This window comes from Solanum stenotomum, unplaced genomic scaffold (genome assembly GCF_019186545.1).
Source record: "Solanum stenotomum isolate F172 unplaced genomic scaffold, ASM1918654v1 scaffold16032, whole genome shotgun sequence".
Classification (NCBI taxonomy): domain Eukaryota; kingdom Viridiplantae; phylum Streptophyta; class Magnoliopsida; order Solanales; family Solanaceae; genus Solanum; species Solanum stenotomum.
Genome location: NW_026023854.1, coordinates 9,546 through 14,603, shown reverse-complemented (window position 1 = coordinate 14,603; position 5,058 = coordinate 9,546). Strand labels below are relative to the sequence as shown.

At 34.6% G+C, this 5,058-nt stretch overlaps 1 non-coding gene and 1 pseudogene across 1 annotated transcript; one reads left to right on the top strand and one right to left on the bottom strand.

The window, feature by feature from the left end:
- Positions 1–680: 680 nt before the first annotated feature.
- On the bottom strand, positions 681–805 carry LOC125850315 (U1 spliceosomal RNA; annotated as a pseudogene).
- A 1,645-nt stretch (positions 806–2,450) lies between these two features.
- On the top strand, positions 2,451–2,665 carry LOC125850316 (small nucleolar RNA U3). Its single transcript, XR_007444774.1, has one exon. It is a non-coding gene; the product is annotated as a small nucleolar RNA U3 (small nucleolar RNA).
- Positions 2,666–5,058: the final 2,393 nt, after the last annotated feature.

Genomic DNA, 5,058 nt, shown 5'->3' with positions numbered 1-5,058 from the left:
TTTGGAACTCAGGTAGAATAAAGTTCAGCTAAGGTGATTGTGGTGTGTGGGCATCACTATATTTTTGTTTAGACAAGAACACTGATTTATATAAGTTGATCATGAAATTCTAAGCATCACAAAGACAAGACGGATGTAGGATTTTGAGGTTCTAGGTACCATTTGAACAGTATTACATTGGAGAGACATGATCGAGCTTTGTCAATAGCTTTGGCTGATTGGTTTTTCTGAGTCTAGTTCAATAACTAGAATAAGTATATTTTTACAGGCATTGTACGTAGATCCTCCCCCCTTTTTACTTCCATGTGCTTAGCTTTGATTATTATATATACCAAGGAAACAGCAGAAAGTCATGTACCCAATAAGACCAGAAGCACTATAAGTTTATCGTCATGTTACCAAGTTTAACTAAAGACTAACTAGCTACTAAATTGAATCCCGAACCTCAAACTGATGCTTAACCTCTCAATCAATGTTCTTGACACCGACATTCCCTCAGGCAAAAAGTTAAGTCTATGGCAATTAGGAGGAACATAATAAAGACAAGAGCATTCAAAAGGCATAATCATAACAGGAAATAGAAACACCCCAGTTGCTCTGGCTCTAGACTATCCAGAGTTGCAATTCTCTTATCTTAAACCTAATGAACAAGAAAAAAAATTTGATTAAGGTTTGGGGTAGGCCAACAAATTATGACATAGGCTCAACCGCTTGGGCCGACCTTAGGCAGGCACCCCTCCAAAGTGCAATGGAGGTCAGGCCATAGGTCTTATTGATCGTCCATTGACCCCGTCCAGGTAAGTATGTTCCCCAGTTAGCTCAGCCCATTACTAATACTACCTGTTGAGGGCTTGACCCAAAGCGGACAATATCATACTAATGTGGAGTTAGGGTGGTGGTACGCGCGGTCCCAACAGGAGAATTACTCAAAATGGCATTACTCTCCTAACCTTTTCTGTTTGGAAATAGAAAAGGAAAATTAACAAAGCCTATATTCAATTCTCTTTGAATACAACAAGAAATATGAAAGGATGAACTTCTTTTGATTATAAAATTGTGCTTCAACAACTAAATCAATTACACATGGAAAGAGAGCCTCACATATAATCCTTGAATTTTGTTGATTTAAACATTGAGAATTCAAATGGAATTGTAGCCTCCTCTCTGCTGAATGGTTTTGGCAAAAACTAAGTTCTCTGAGTAATTTTGATCAAGTAAGTTCTCCGAGTAATTATGACATAAAAGTGGCAGCAAAACGGCACCCCATTGATTATAATTGTAAGGTTCATTTAAAGAGGCATAAACATAGTTCCATGTGAGTTGCAACACAAAGAGTTCTATATATACGAACCACATGATATTCATCGTTCTCATGCACATTAACATGGACAGAGGATGTATAAACAAGGCTGAACATAAAAGCTGTAGAATAGGCCATTGAAGGTTGAAAGGAAGAATTATTTTTCCACTCTACAGAGATACAAGCAAAATAAGTGTCTTGCTCTTCTTTCCCAACAAGGATTGAAGCATACAACAGAAGAGCTGACAAAGGCCGAATTTTGTGAGATATTGAGGATGCTATAATGACTTCGCACAAGCTCATATTCAGAATCCAACAAAGAACAAGATATATACAAGAAGCATCAAAATCAAGTTCAAAAACAACAGCTATCTGGAGAAACAATTGAAATAATTTATTCTTGTGCCTTTGATCAAAATCACAATTAACTCTCATTGCACATTCTTACAGTTTACGCAAACATACATCCTGACACTCGATAAGCAGGTTACCATGTTAATAGTGATGGTTATAACCCTAGTTTACCCCTACCCCAAAACATTCTCTTACCCTTCCATTTCTTCTTCCACCACCACTCAATAAGCAAGATACCACAATTATAGTGAAAGTTATTTGCACATCGCCTTGAATTGAATGACAAGGATATACATGCACGGTTACAGGATTTTTCTTTGTCTCTGGAAAACACTATATAAATGTGAAAGATTCTACTATGAATGGTAACAGTAGCTAGACAAGTACCTTGCTTTCAAGGAGAGCTTAATCCTGTCTCTCTTTCTTCTTTTCTTTTAGCTGTTCAACCATTTTCTTCATCTCATCATTTAGCTGAAAGAACATCAATAAAAAAAAATATGCAAACTAATAAAGCATGAAGAACAACATTCAAAGCTAACTCTTCCAATTTCACACAAACAAATATATAGAGAATTCTTTCCAGCATTTCATTTACAATTCAGACAACCCATTTAACACCAAATTTCTCCTCTTTCCCATCATTGGGAATTTCTCAAATCTTCAATAGGATGTAGAAATTTATAACATCAACGGTTAACTTAAATTCAAAATAGTAGAAAAATTTCTATTCGTCCCACATCGGCGACACACTGAGGGTGAGAATACTACTTAATCAAGTGAGGTGAGAAGTATGGGCACGACCTTACTTGAACAGGATCTGTTCTATAGGCTCGTACAACTGTATCCTTGATTTCTAAGGAGATAGGAAACCAAGTCTGGTGGATGAATCATAGCCGTTAGACTAGAGCGTGATTAACAGCACCCATGGCTGTTGTGGTCATGGCGCAGTAGATGATCGTTCTCAGCTCCAATAATGGTGCCTGAGATGGTCTAATGGCTGTCTGACAGACTCTTCAAAACCTTTTTTTTGCTGTTTTGGCGTTACCCAGCTCTGGTTTTTGAAGCTAAGCAAGGAAGCTCCCATGGCTTCTGAGCTCAGAGCTGCGATAATCGCTAGAAATCTTTTCTTACAGCTGAACCTATGGAATTTCAGATCTTTCCTTCTCCTTTTAGTTTTCTTGAATTCAAAGAATCAATTTTGCTTTACCATATTTGTTCTTGCCTTTTCTTTTTTTTTCAAATGTGTTCTAAGGAGTCATCATTAGACCCACGTGGAAGGTTCATGTGTATCATAATTAAGTTTGGGAAAAGTGCTTGGTTTAAGTCAATTCATGGTAATTTAGTTTTTATATTTGTAAAAATCTTTGGGGCATATATAATAAATAAATTTTACGAGAAAATTAATGAAAAATAATAAATTCAAATTAATAGTCAAATAAAAATAGCCAAAAAAATATGTGTGTTGGAAAGATCCAAATACACCCTACATGAATTATTATTTTTAATAAAAAGTTGAAAAATCAATTTAAAATATTTTTCTCTACGTGAGTGATTTGTATAATAATAAAAATATATATGTGTCACCTAGTCACCTTATAATATATCAATTCTAAATGACAAAATTGAGAAATATATCAGATATTTTGTTCTTTTAAACTTTTTTGTAATATCTATTGCACGGTCATTTGGTCATTGTGATGTGACCCTTAGAAGCTTGAGCCTGACAACGAAACCCGAGTTTTGAGTCTGGCTGGCTACATTATTTTCCTTTTTAGCAGATAATTAAAATGAATCATGAAAGGTGATGAGGATAAGATTTCAAATAGATAACCTAAGTCCTAATGTATGCAAAGTATTGCTCATATCACTAATATGCAAAGCGAATTTCATCCAATTATATCATTATGCATCAATTTTTGGTGGTGCCTCATTGCATTGTCTTCAAATTTTAAATTTGTCTCTGCTCATCATATAATTGTAATTATAAAAATTCTATATCAATTTTGTATATACATCTTTCAAATCATTAAGGTCATTCTTGTATATTTCTCTGTTTATTAAAGAAAACATTTCATGAAAATTATCTAGAATTCAAGTAGAATAAAGTTGTATCTAGAATTCTTATTACGTTTGTGGTAACAGGAAGTATATGTTGGTAGTGGATAAGCACTCCAACTAGAGATGTGAAAAGTCGTCCTTGAGTCGCCTTAATCACTCTTTCGATTTACTAATGACTATGTGAAATTAATTTGATGATTTTCATCACAAAAATATTGCTTATAAGAAGAAATAAGGACAAATTAAGTAGGGATAAGAAGTAATTTCTTTCTTATACTATGTGATTTGGCTAATTATTACAAGAAATAAAGAGATATCTTCCCTCCTAAGTAGCAGTCGAATTTGTTTAATTATATCAATCAAATTTGAGTAGAGTAGATTAATTATATTTAAACAGCAAGTGATATTCTGGAACAACAGCCCCGCGCGTTGGTAATTCTATTCCGTACTAGTTTACAACTATTTTACTTAAATTTAATTCACATACTTGTGAGAAATATATGTTAATTTTTGATGCAATAATTAACATCTCAAAAGAATTGTAAAATGATAAATAGAATGAATTCAGTAACTTGGTGAGAAATAACGTAGAGAGATGAAATGAAAACAAACTAAATCTGCAGCAGACTCTAAACTATACCTTTGAAAGTAAAGGTGGTTTTGTTATGAATGAGAACATGGGTGATGATAAGCGAAGACTCCTCTCCACAACCAACTAATTATCAATTCCCCATTTAGTGTGCCAACCACTTTTACAGCTAAATTAAAAAAACTATTAAAGGGAAATCGCTTAATATCAAGAATGATTGTCGTGTATTGATCTTCCAGATCCCACAATTGCAACTTTACTATTTCTTCAGCGTGAAAAGTAGTCACGCAGAATGACAGGACGTTTTCCTTTTCTAAAATCTGGCAACAATATCTCTCTCCCGGATGTGATACCACACCAAATTCTTCCTTTTTTTTATGTCAAATACTATCACATACACTCCGCAACACTATCATTAGCGGGATGCAGTTCCTCAGTCATCCAATAAATAGCATCTGTTTTCACAATAGGAGCATGGCAAATTGCCATAGGAAATACTATAAAATTAAGCTTTTTCCAGCCCCTTTCAAAATCCACCTCATGCTAATCCTAAGTAATATGAATTCTCGTTTCATGTCCCACTCTGTTTTATCGAATTGATCGACAATAATGGTAGGGACTGCAGCACCGCTATTTAAATACATGTCGTTGAATTGTGGTGTCGAGATTAAACAATTCCATTGTGTGCACACTAGTTGGCAACGGAGTAAGTCTTCTGCCGAGAGTCTGCACAGAATATTTATCAATAGATCATCAG